Source organism: Lycium barbarum, chromosome 7, assembly GCF_019175385.1.
Source record: "Lycium barbarum isolate Lr01 chromosome 7, ASM1917538v2, whole genome shotgun sequence".
NCBI lineage: Eukaryota > Viridiplantae > Streptophyta > Magnoliopsida > Solanales > Solanaceae > Lycium > Lycium barbarum.
This window is the reverse complement of record NC_083343.1, coordinates 129,352,426-129,367,097: the sequence shown is the minus strand read 5'-3', so window position 1 is coordinate 129,367,097 and position 14,672 is coordinate 129,352,426. Positions and strand designations below refer to the sequence as shown.

The 14,672-nt window shown below is 30.3% G+C and overlaps 1 long non-coding RNA gene across 1 annotated transcript; it reads right to left on the bottom strand.

Moving 5' to 3' along the window:
- Positions 1 to 497: 497 nt before the first annotated feature.
- LOC132604383 (uncharacterized) lies at positions 498 to 3,036 on the bottom strand. Its single transcript, XR_009568709.1, has 3 exons — positions 2,822 to 3,036; positions 2,545 to 2,664; positions 498 to 892 (listed from the first exon to the last, which is right to left on the bottom strand). It is a non-coding gene; the product is annotated as an uncharacterized LOC132604383 (long non-coding RNA).
- Positions 3,037 to 14,672: the final 11,636 nt, after the last annotated feature.

Below are 14,672 nucleotides of genomic sequence, written 5' to 3'. Positions count from 1 at the left end.
AAGAAAAATCAAAAAAGGGGAAAACGATAAAGAGAATTCTTGATAATGAGGTATGCTACATCATCGGGCATATGTCTTGCAATTATATATATACTAAAATTTGTCTGTGCTTTGCGCAGTCGTATAAACCTCATCCAACTTACAAAACAAGTAAATTAAATGAAAGGACCATAGACTTAAAAATATGGAAAGAAATTGGGATAAAATGGAAAATATTTATCAGAAAAAAATTAAAATATTTTTTAACTTTTATTTTAAAAAGATATTAAGTAATTAAATACGTTTCCAATTATAATGGGTAAGATAACATTGCCAGTGAAACTTTTTTTTATTTGTATTTTTTTTTTTGGCTTCAACTACGACAGAAGATAAGATTGTAGTGTTGTTATTTAACTCCAAATATGTGAGTAGTACAAAAGACGAAGCTGATGAAGGCACTCAAAAAACATTTTCAAATGTAAAACCTCTAGATTCATCTAAATAAAAGAAATATATCCTCCATCTTGTCTTACTATCAGAAAGGTAATACAGGAAAATCTGCCTTTAACAGGAAATCAATACAACCATCTATCAAGCAAATAACATCATTTAACCCATTTAATTTTGATTTTTTTATCGCACAAAGAGAAACTCGTGAAGAGTAATATGTATATTATACTAATTAACGAAAAGAAAACACCTGTAAGTAGCTACCGAATAAATAAATTTTTGTACTCCTTGTACTAATGAAAGCTTTGAGGAATTCTGCTTCAATCTCTATTTCCTCTCTCCTTCAACATATCATTGTGCTGCTTATTTGATACAAAATTTAGTGATAACCACAACTCCTTTTCACCATAGTAATCGCAAAAGGAAGAGGAGCATCATCCACAATGAGAGGACAGGACACAATCTGGTGCAACAGAAGCATTACCAGAAATTAGAACGTACAGATAACCGTAATCCAATATCAACAGGACACAACTTTTGCATTATTGTGGACGGAACTGAACTTTCCATTATCTAAAGTTTCATGGTATCCGATACTTCTATCTCCCTATATTAAAAATTCTTATGGAACCAGGAATACATCCAAGCCATGGGTTCAAGAGATAAAGAACCGTTTAAATGATATTGAATTCCATTATAATTGCCAAAAATACAACAAAAATAACCTCCCAAGAAAAAAGATCTAACAAAGAGAAACTTCTTAGTGTCTCTTCTTTTGTTGTAATGAAAATTCTTGTGCATTCTTGTTGTCAATATGCAGTAGTTTCTATCTGAGTCTGAACTTAAAAAAAAAAACTCATCTTGATCTCACTATACATTCATAACAAATTGAATTGGAACACTCAATTAAGGGAATTCATACTAAGTGAAATCATAGTCATTGCAAATACCCTTCAGTTAACACTATGTTGCAATGGGCGATATCAGAACTAATCTTGTACTTAGTTGATTTCCCAAAAAGTATTCAGAGCGGAAAAATGTCTTTTAATTTTTTTTAGTTGCTCAGATGGGAAGCTTTGTAAGTTGCATTCTAGGATGTGATATAGAAGTGATCAATCATAAAACTTTGATTCTGCTTCTAAGAAAGTTGTAACATTACTTGCTTCACTGTGTTCTCTGAGTGTTTTTCTCAAAAAATGTCAAATATGTTTCATGGAGTGAAAATACTATGAGAAATAATGATGAAAATGCACTAAACACCAAAGCGGGTCTACCTTAGATACTATTGACAAATGTTTCCCTCTAAACACTCCAACCTAAAAGCAATACTCAAGAAGATTGAGCAAACATGTTAATCTCATTAGCTATGCTGGAAAAGTTGGATTAGAACTAAATAATAAACCATTTGAGATTCATTGGATCTCACAAAAAGACGCATTACCAAATTCATTGCTACAACCAACCTAATATTAATCAGAAATCAAGAATACTGGATAACAAAGATATATTATACTTTACGGGCTAGATACATAGATACCCCCTTGAACTTCTTTGCATATTTCAGATAACCATCTAAATAAAACCTATGATCACTTGAACAATTGATCTCTATTAATTGTACCTTTTTAACCCTTCAAAACCAACAAGTTAACAAACCTCAGGGATCTTTTTTGCACTTATTTTCTAATTTTTGACAATCACGTTACATTTTCAAGACAAAGGGATTTTGATGATGGAGCAGAAAAGTTGGCAATTTTCACACAACTTGTTGCTTTGAGGCCAATAAAAGTAACATCAAATTGAAAAGCAAAGAGACAATAAAGAGAGACAGTCGAGAGCATTTGTTTTCAGGGGTCGTTTTTTTTTTTTTTTAGTCACACTTAATGAATGCATCAAAGCACATACTCAAAAAAGACACCTGAAAGAGTGACAGAATGAATATAGCATTATTCAGAAACTTAGAGTGAAAAGCCGAAATATTTCATCTTCAAGTTCCAATAGAACCCCGAAACCCAGTTTCATGCGAACCAACCCGTTATAAACATAGATTGCTTAGTAAAATCTACGGACGTCTATACAAAAAGGAAAAAGAGGCTGACTTGTAAGAAAAAGTACCTCTTTGTCCATTAGAGTTTGACCATCGAATTTTTTAGATAATTTTAAGGTTGAGAAAGGTCATCAAACACCCTGGTCCTCTTGTGACAGCGCCATTTTCATCGCCTTCTTGTTGGTTTCCTTAAAAAAAAAAAGTGAGCATCCTAACAAATCCTAACAATATGGGGTTTCTTTTTTTTTTTCTTTTTCCAAAGGATAAGGGAGTCATATAGCTAATTTTAAGTAATTGAATGCGACAGAAGTTAAAAAGAAAATGGTTGCGACAGAAGTTGAATACCTGGTCAATTGGAGAAGATATTTTAAGTTTCTATTGCAAAAAGTGCTGAAGTAAAGAGTTGTTGGTTCAGCTTGTTCTTGCAATAACTGCTGAAGCAAAGAGGGGAAGAACAACCGAGGAGAGACACAGCGAGTGGGATAAGGGAAAATTGGTAAAGCCACATTTTTTTTATCCCAGATGGAGCGTCGTTTCTGTTTATCGAACCTTTTCGCACTGTTTTTCCTATGGGAATTAATTGGCAAAAATGTAAAAATAGATAAATAGACCCTGTGATTTTGTGATGCCGCATCAGCGGGCTATGTGATATCACATCAGTGGGCTTGTGTCCTACTATTATATGATAATATATGATTTCTTCATTATACCACACTTCATTCACCCCACCTACCCCTACCCTACTATCCCTCACCAGCACTCAGCCATAACTCCACTCCACTCTCACCCCACACCACCCACCCAATCATCACCACCCACCGCTTACTTATTTTTAAAAGTTTTTATTTTATCCTTTACTTTAGTTTTATAAATATATATAAATAGTTTGTAATTAAGAGTTAGGGATATTTTGATAAACTTACATGTTATTAGACAGTACCATACCGTTAAACCAAACAATAAAGATGTTATTAAATCATAACAAACGATAGAGTCTATCCAAATATTATATTCATTAATACAGTACAAAACAATATAATATGATATTATATATAGTATCATATAGTCAAACTAAACAATAAAGAGGTTATTAAACCACAACAAACAATAGTGTCTATCCAAACGTTGTATTCATTAATATAGTACAAAACAATATAATACTATAATTTATATAGTACCATACATTATTAAACGACAAAAAATAATATAGTCTATCCAAACACTGTATTCATTAATACTATACAAAACAATATAATACGATACTATATATAGTGTCATACAGTCAAACCAAACAATAAAGATGTTATGAAACCACAACAATCAATACAATACAGTCAAAACTCTCTATAATTGACATTCGTTATAACAATATTTCACTATAACGGTCTGATTTTTTCCGAAACCGATTTTTTATATTATATTTTACTTCTCTATAATAGCATTCTACCTACAATAGCAATGGCACTCATTATAACGGTACGCTTTTTGTAAAATTACCTCTCCATAACAGTCATACTCAATATTGTATAATAATATTTTGTAGGAAATATATTATATATACAAAATATCATGGGGCATATCTAGCATAATAAATGGGGGTTTAATTAAACCCATAACTTTCGATGTGGAGTATAAATTTATGTGCAAAAATTATGAAAATTTTAATAAATAGTAGATATGAACCCACAACTTTAAAGATATAATGGGTTCAATACTAAAATTCTTACGGTTGAACCCCTAGAATTTAAATCCTGGATCCGCCTCTGCAAAATATTTATATAAATCATTATTAATGTCATGCACATGATAAATTTTAAGTACAAATATCTAAATTAAAAAAAAATTATAGCACAAATCCTATCTCATAACATCAATTGTTATACCCCATTTAAACGGGTTAACGTGGGAGTACAACATATTGGAGATTCTTACTTTTGTTTATTTTAAGGAGTCGCCACCTAATTGATTTTAAGGTGAATTAGGGCACCTAATTATTAACTAAGGTAAAGCTAACTAAATATATGTTAATAGTCTGCTTAATCAGTGTGATTCTAGGTAAGGGTTCTATATTATCCTAAAGGGAAGGAGTTAGGCATCCTTTAGAATCCGTTAATTACGGTTATCCGGCCAAACTTAGGTTAATTAATTAATGCTAAATAAGATGCTTTAAATTTTAAGAAAAGGGCTAAGAAATGTTGCTAAGGTTTATAAGAAAAATATAAGAATGTTGCTTAAAATAAGATTTAGAGAAAATATAATAATTTGCATAAAAGAAGATTTTAAATGTCATTTAAAATAAGATTTATAAATGTTGTTAAGGCAATGAAAGTATAATAATGCTATTAAACATAATACTTGTAAAAAATATAATAATTTGTGCAAGAGAAGATTTTGAACGCTAAATAAAACCTAAAAAAAAGCGTTGCTAAAGCCTTGAATGAAAATATAGTAATGCTATTGAAACTGAAACTTGCAGAAAATATAATAACTTGCCTATAAATAATAGCTTTTAGCAAATGTGAACTTTAGATAAAATTTATATTATAGTAATATGGTGATGTAGAAATGCCTAGACTTGTTTTCTTTAAAATGTGATGAAAAAGGGGCATTAGTTTCTTTCTTTTTTATTAATTTTATTTAACTATATTTGGCTAAATATATGATTGGGTGACTCTAAAAAAAATGTTCATAAAATGTATTTGAACTTATATATATATATATATATATATATATATATATATATATATATATTTGTAGCATGGAACTATAGAGCAAGAACAGATATAGATCCTACATTTTATTTTTTTGAAATATTGTAAAGACATGCTCTTGAAAATTAACTGTTCCAAAATAAATATTATAGATAATATTTTAACATAAAAATAAGAAAATGAAACTTATGGAATTAACTATTAACTTTTCCCTTAAACTAACTACCCATTGCCACTAAAATTATCCCCGCTAATTCCGCTAAGGTTCATCTAAGCTAAGAAAATAAAACAAAACAAAATGTGAGTCATACAAGGCAAATTAAATGCACAAGAAAAAAATAGAATAGAGGGATGAATATTTGAATGGATCGGCCCATTTAGGCCGCTGCTGCAATCCATTTCTGCCACTGGACTTCAGCCCATAATCTTTTTCTATGCTGCGGGCAGGGGACTGAGTGGATAAATTAAGATATGGGCTGGTCGGATGAATTTAAAATGTGGGCTGATTTTATGAATATGTTCGAAAATAGTATGGGTTAATTGGGCTCGAATTTAGCTAATATTGGCTAAACAGTTCGGGCCACTACATTTAACTAAAAGATTTATTTAAATAACTATATACTAACACGTGCTAAATATTACCTAATATAAAAGTATATATTTATCAGTTGCTCAAATAATAAAATTACATGACGTCGTAATAGCCGTGCAATAATATTTTAAAAATCAATAGTAAATAAACGCTATTATTTAATTGTGCGAAAATAAATGTGATACGTGTGCATAGGCTGGTAAAAACGCTAAAGTGATTATAATGCAAATTATAATAATGCCAGTAATAATAATAATAAAATAATAATAATAAAATAATAATAATAATAATAATAATAATAATAGTGGTAGTAGTAACGGTAATAAAAGATAATAACAGGATAATGAAATGTCGATATTAATAAAAGCTAATAATTATAATAAAAATATAAATAATTATTTCTTAAAGTTGCCAAAAAATATTGGAAGCGTAAATAGGTATTTCGGAGAAAAGGTAGGACAAAATTGAGTGTCAACACCAATCAAGCATAGGATGCTATCTTTTGCCAAAAAAAAATAAATCATAGGATGCTACCACTTATATGGTGTTTGATATAACACGTCCAATCCTTAAAAACTTATACTGATGAATAGATTATTGCACAAGTCATTGGAGTAAAAGAACAAGATGTTGGAAATCTTATGGAAAATACTTCATCATGAATATGTGTAGGAACTTTTCTTTATCACGAACACTTATAGGGACTTCTCTTCATCACGAACACTTGTAGGAACTTCTTTTAAGCTTGAGGAAAATACTTGATCATGAACAATTGTAGAGATTTCTTCGTAGCTTGAGGCATGCTAATGGCACTGTCCTTAAGGATATTTTACCCGGTATGGGTGTAACCCCCAGGATTCAACAAGCTCTTCTAGTACAAAACTAGAAGCCAAAATCTAACAAAAATTTATCTCATACAAACCCAACAATACAAAATATATGATAAAGTGTTATCAAAAAAAAAATCTTGCACATGAAACAAGAAGATTATATAGGGAATGAAAACCAACAAAGACTTAGAACTCCAACGTTCTAAAGACCATTCATGGCTGAATTGTATTCATTAGCCATTAAGGATATATTAATATAATATTATTAATAATAAATAGGAGTAAATATTAATGACAATGGTCAAATACCATTTGCCAAACTAAGGAAAGGAAACGGCCAATAGTAGTCATTCAATGGCCATATTAAATTTGCATAAAACACATTAATATGATAAAATAATGACTCATTAACATATAACAAAATAATGGATTAAAATATTCTTTTTGAGATATTAAACTCAATTTTTTCACAACAATCCCCCACTATCGCAAAAAGAATAAAAAGAAATAGAATGAAATAACACGTTTTGCTGGGTTTTCACATATGAGTACAATGCGTCGAATCTGGTGTCCTGTAGACTATGAACCAGATCTAGATAAAATAAGATTAAACTTACAGAACAATTGGTGAAGTGTAACACTTCTATGAACCAAAAATTCTTTTGTAAGCCTATTGTCTTATTCTATCACATCATACTCGCACAATCTTTGTCGTTATCGCCGTTTTGCGCTAAGAGGTTATGCGCGTGTCCTGGTATTCATGAGTGCTCTAGAAATCCGTCACAATTTCATAGAAGCGGCTCCACTCCACACTCATATAGGTCCACCCATCAAGTGTATTCTGCGGAGCAATACACCACTATAAAGGATATGATAATGGATTAAGAGTTTACAACTCAGCTTCACTTTGCCTTGCAGAACTGCACTATACTCACATACCATAGGAAGGGACACAATTTTTATAGTGCACACTTGATCAACTAATGACTTGTTATTACCCATATGAACCTAATTCATGGGATATCCAATCACATAGGTTGAGTTACCATCATTGTTGATCTTCTTAAATTGACTAAAAAATTCCATTCCCCTCGATATTTCTTATAGTCTGTGAATTGATCAGATTCACCTCCGACTTCACATAATTTACATAAACAATTTCATCTCATAGCAGCTGCTTTAACACATTAGGTCTCAAATAAATATGTATATTTTTGCCAATAAAATGTTTATTTTTCACTATAGCTATTGCTACTTGGCAACCACAATGTATAGACACAAAAGATGTTGGTTTGGTTTTATTTCAATTGGAGTACTCACTAAAAGGTCTCTTAACCACTTAGTCTCACCACCGACCAATTCCTAAATAATAAATCCAGATTCCACTTGGCTGGTTTTCATATTATGACACTCACACTGAATTTTGTCTCGACTAAATCAAGAATTCAATTAGCATCATTGTTCCACCAATATAGCGGAATATCCACTATATTTAATATCATAGTTTATAGCACCTCTCAAATATTTTTAAAATCTTTTTAATGCATTTCAATAATCAGATGAACAACAAGACCATGTGAAATTATCACTTTTAAAATTATATTCTTCAAAAACTCAACAATTCTTTTTTATTTCACATCACATAAGTTATCAAAAAGCTGTACATGGAACATTTATAGTTTTATACAGTGAAAAAAAACCTTAAACCATATTTTCTTTTTCTTAGGATCATGAAGTATAATCTTAGCAAGCTAACCAAATCAATAATTCACGGTCAACTTTATACATCAATAAAATATATCAAATACTTCATCATTATCTCGAATATAATAAAGATCATTAGGACCATTCAAATAGACAGGCACGCTTTTCGAAAGTAGAATTAGTCCAAAGCAATTGCTGTAATTCAAAGCAATAATGTTAGTAGTAAAGATTGTTACCAATATCAAATAACCTTCATAACATTTAGAATATCATTAAATAAAATGTAAATATTAGAAATAGGACCTTGCATTTTTTAATATAAGATAAACTAAACAGATTATAAGTTTAACATCCATAAATTATATGAATCAATCAACTAAACCTAAGTATTAGTGTTTTCATCTTGAAAAATACGCATATTAGTCACGGTTATACTACTCATTACCCACAAGAACATTATTTTTAAAAACACTTAATCAAGCTCAAATAAAATCTTCACCAAACTTTTCCCAATAATCACATAAAACTTAAATTGATTCACACATTAGAAACATGTACCATCTCATATAATATCAATTTTTTCTTTTCCTTTCTCAAATGTGAGTTGAAGAAGAATTTTTCACTTGCAAGAACTTAAGTAGTTCTTGACTCACCAAGATAACTAAAATCACTCTTCTTCTTCAACTAATGGGGTTCAGGACACAAAATTAATTTAGTTAGCACACATATGCTTACTAGCACCAAAGTCTGACCACCAATCTCTCACATTAGCCACAAGATCTGCTTGAGAAGTAACCACTACAATTTATATCATCCGCTTAGTCAAACTTATTTTTACTTAGCGATATTATCATTTCTCCGAATCTTCTTCTACATCCACATCCAGGGATATATTGGCTTAATTGGCCACACAAAATTCCATCGAAAATATAGACATATAATATCGTCACTTACCTGTGTGAACATAAAAGTCCGCTTGTCCTTCATTTCAATCACCCATACTGCTATGATCAAATGTTAATGTCCTTGTCGGAGTACGCCCTTGTTGTCCTCCCTTCAGACCCCATTCCACGAAAGGGTCTGCTTCTTTGACTCCATATCCAGGAAAATAATTATCATATTAAAATTTATTTTAACATAGTAGAATTTATTGAAAAATCAAAATCAAACAGTAATACAAGAAAAAAATAACTTTTCATTCCCTTTAATTTCACGGACTTTTGAACGCAAATTTAAACACAATAGTGCCATCTTCCAGAAGTCAAGGAACGTGCACTTGTCTGCATGTACCAGTCATTCGAGTCTTCTTTGTAATTGGTATTTTTTGTAAGAACATAGTATAAAATATCCTTAAGATTGTTGAAAATCTTACGGAAAATACTTCATCACGAACACGTGTAGGAACTTTTCTTCATCACGAACACTTATAGAGACTTATCTTCATCACAAGCACTTGTAGGAACTTCTTCTAAGCTTGAGGAATGCCAATGGCTTGAGGCATGCCAATGACACTGTCCTTAAGGATATTTCATCCGGTATGGGTATATCCCCCAGGATTCAACAAGTTCTTCTAGTACAAAACTAGGAGCCAGAATCTAACAAAAATTTATCTCATACAAACCCGACAATACAAAATATATGATAAAGTGTTATCCTAAAAAAAAATTCTTCAACATGAAACAAGAAGATTATATAGGGAATGAAAACCAACAAAGACTTAGAACTCCAACGGTTTAAAGACCATTCATGGTTGAATTGTATTCATTAGCCATTAACGCTATATTAATATACTATTATTAATAATAAATAGGAGTAAAGATTAATGACAATGGTCAAATACCATTTGCCAAACTAAGAAAAGGAAATGGCCAATAATAGTCATTCAATGGCCATATTCAATTTGCATAAAACACATTAATATGGTAAAATAATGACTCATTAATATATAACAAAGTAATGGATTAAAATCTTCTTTTTAAGATATTAAACTCAATTTTTCACAACACAAGAGACATTGAATGCAGAAGGTGACAGCAAAATTGCTGATGAAGAACCTCAACCTAATGCTACTTGGAGTGAAATAGAAGAGTTGTCTGTTAAACTCTTAGACAAAACCGACGCTATATGTATATTTCCGCTCCCGCCCTCAGAAAAATCTCAATTTGGCTGTTTGAAGAGCTGATTGAATTAGATTTGGAGATATTTTAGTAATATTTTTGCTTGATTAAAAAAAAGCTCTTAGACAGCTAGCCTTTAAGGGAAAACTATTGAATTCTCTTTTACCGAATGTTTGAAAAAAAATCTTCGTTAATTCAAGTGTTATATTATCACTAAGAGATTAAAACTTATGAAACAACCTACAATTGTATAATTTTTACGTCAAACTTGAAATATTAATTAATTAAATTTTTAATGCATATGCTTAGATTTTAATCTTTTATTGGTACAATACGACTAGTTTTGGATTTATGAGTAATTTATTAGACTTTTCAATTTTTATTAATGAAATATGAAAATCAATTGGGATTTTAAAATTAATAAGTATTTGTTTTCGTTTATAACATAAAGAGTACAAAAAAATATTGTTTACTTTTTGCATACTTTTGTTTATATAAAGAGTACATAAAAATACTGTTTACTTTTTGCATACTTTTCTTTATAACAACTAAATGAGAGCTAAACATGAAATGTTAGTATACATACATAACAGCACCTCACTATAGCAGTCATGAAATTTTCGGACAAATGCTGCAATTATAGAGAGATTTCACTGTATATTTAAACATTTTATTCATTGATACAGTAAAAACAATGATACTATACAATATGAAGAAAAAAACAATTTGAAATGACCACCAACCGTTTGGAAGTACCATTCAAGTTCCACAAAGACAAAATTCAAGCAAAGATGAATTGATCAATCCAGATTAACTGCAACTTATATGATTGTAACCTATGATTTTTTTTCTTTTTTCCTTTTTCCTCCGTACTTCATTTTACTAATACAATTGATATCAAATGACGAACAAACAAAAGAAAGTGGTTTTGTTGAACGGAACGCACAAATCTTTCGAATGCTTCTGGATCATAGTAAGTGTCAATTTAGTCTTTTATTTTCGTTCAAAATAAGCGATTTTTTTTTTAGATTTGCCCTTATTAAATGTTAAATGACCAGATAACTTTTAATTAAAGGTAGTTTAGTCAAAATACATATTTTTATTTAGAAGTTATTTTCTTAGGGGCTAAAGGCTAAATGGATACTTATTTTGAATCGGATGGAATAATCAATGAACCTTCTAAAATTAGCTTATTTTGAAAAGTGTTTTTCAAAAAAGTACTTTTGGCCGGAAGTTGTTTGTGTTTGGCTAATTAATTTAGAAAATATTTTATAGCAACAATTAGTGTTTGGTCAAGCTTTTAAAAATTATTTGTACATGTATTTTCTCAAAAGTGCTTTTAAAAAAAAATACTTTTTGAAAACGTTATTTTTCTAGCTTTTGAAAAACAGCTCCCGCTACTCCTTAGAATTACTTACTTTCTCTAAGAAAAACTTGAGCAAACGTCTCACTTTTTAAAATTAAGCTCCTTTTCGAAAGAAAAAAAAAACTTTTGATCACCTAAAAGCTTGGTAGCTACTTTAGATTTGGTACTCCATAATAAAATGAGTCAATATAATTGAATTGTTGGAATGTAACACACCCCTTATGAATTTAATTAATAGCATTAATGAGATGATCATTTGACTAAATTACCCTATCTCGTTTTTCAAACTTTTCTTAACTATTGAAATAGTGAGTGTTGGGATATAGAAAAGCTCTTGAAAGGTACATTTTTTTGTGCGGAATGCCCTTCAAAGGCACTAGTCTTTAATTTTTGCCCCTCAAATAGATGGTCTTTAATTTTTCCCTTCGCTAAAAACTCCTTGGTTCCGGGTTCGAATCCCTGCTTAGTCAAAAATAAAATTTAAAAAATTCGCAAGGTAGAGTTTGGATTCGCAAAGCAGAGTTTTGCCCCAAACTCTATCTGATCAGGCAGAGTTTTGCTACCTTCAAGGTAGAGTTTTGTCTTATACCTTAAGGGAGAGGTTTTCATTAAGGCCAATTTTTTTTTCCAGTTAGAATTTTACAAAACTATGCCTTAAGGCCTAACTTTGTTATGAAACTCTAGCTTGCGAATTTTTTATTTTTTTATTTTGATTGAGCCGGGTTCAAACCCCAAATCTCATGATATTAGGTGAAGGATAAAAATTAAAGACCACTAATTTGAGGGGATAAAATTAAAGACCAGTGCCTTTGAAGGGCAATCGTGCAAATGACCCTTGAAAAATAGGTTAATTTTAGAAAAAATTAATTAATAACCTCTTATATTTTGACCAATTCACTTATTTAGGACAAAAAAAAACATCTCAAAAATTCACTGATTTTAAACTGGAGGGAGTACTCCTTTATTCATAACATGATGACGGGGCATTCCAATGTCCAATAATGCTTAAGGTCAGTAAATACTAGTTCTGCTTGTTGCTAATTTAAGCAAGGAGAAACGAATGCTACTCCTATTTTTTCTACTGTATCATTTATGAGTTTAGTTAATGAAATTCACAGGTAAATGGAAACTCTCAAAAAGAGGAATTTTATTTCGAACATATTTCGATTGTTAACACGATATTAAAGGACAACTACTATAAAGAGTATGTGTTCCGGTATAAGAACAGGTACTACAAAAAGTAGGGGTGTTGATGGTTTTTCAAAAATCGATTGAACCGACCGAATTGTATCTCACCGACTCGATTTTTAGGTTCTTTTTAATAAAACTGAAGGTTTTAAAATAAATCGATAATTGTACCGAATAATTAGGGTGAGTCTTTTATTTTATAAAAAATACCGAACCGAACCGAATAAATACATATGTAGAAATATATTTTATATATCAGAATTTTTGATACATAGTTTTAGATATTTTGTCCTCGGGCCTTGCCTTGGGATGAATTTAAAATGGAGAGGGCTATAATTAAAACTTAAACCTACCCGTCGACCCTATTGAAACAAAATACATAAAATCTCAAACACTAGTACACGATAATATCATCAACTGCTCCGGAAGACGAAAATGTTTATTTTATCCTCTTCTTTTTGTTTAAATTATTTTTAAATATTTAAAGTTCTTATTCCAATTAGCAACGGTAGTAACTACATAAAACTTCATATTGCAAATTCTTTAACTAATTTTTAGTACAATTACCCTACCTATATGACAATTATTTATATAGTTCTACTTTTCAATAATTTCCTATGATAAAAATATTCTTTAAACACCAATTATCATGTCTTCATACAATTATTGGCTTGTTACCTTGCTACCTGCAAGATCCATCAATCCAATGTACAGTTCTAGTTTTTAATAATTTTTAAATATTGTTTAAGAAGCAACTAATATATGTATTTATAGTGTAATTAATGTATTCCATATGAGTTATAAGTAGATATAGTTGTATTTGTGAGATTCATCAATAATGTAGTGTTTTCAGTTTGTTTCTTCCATCACCCTTTAATGCTTATATTTTGTATTGCATTAGGTCATTTTTCCAAAAATAAAAATAAAAAAAATTAACGAACCGTACCGATACTGAAGAAAAACTGATCTCATTGAGATGGTTTTCTAAAGTTTAATTTTGATTATATATAGTAACGTAACCGAAAAATTGGTATGATATAAATTTTTGCAAAAAACCGACCCAATCGAACCATTGACACCACTAACAAAAATTATTACACGGCCATGATTGTAAGCTTTAAATTATATTTCTTGTTAAACTATGCGAGTTGCGTGAAAAGTAGGATAGGAAATAGCAAACGAAAACAGATTCTTGGATCTTCAAGACCAATTTGGAGTGATCATTGTTGGAAATATTATGGAAATCACAGAAACTCTTGTAGCTTGAGGCGTGTCAAAAAACACTGCCCTTAAGGATAATTCACCTGGTGTAAGTGTATCCCCAGGATTTAACAAGCTCTTCTAGTATAAACTAGGAGCACAGAAACTGACAAAAATTATATTTTTGTATCCAGCACTAAATAAAGAAAAAGTGTTCAAAAGTTTTTACTTTGTTTCTTTTCTCTTAGTTCTTTTTGTTGTTGAAGACATAGAATATATATATATAGGTTGAGAAGGGAACAAGATATTATTAACATAATAAAGACCATAGAAGGCCGTTCAAATGGTCAAATACGTTTTCCATCATGAAATCATTATTTTGAATAAATTATAGTAAAGACCAATAATGGCTATTAATGATAATAGAACCGTTAAAATGATTTCACCATTTTTTCCTTATAGTCTCTTAGGCACAATCTGCCAACTTT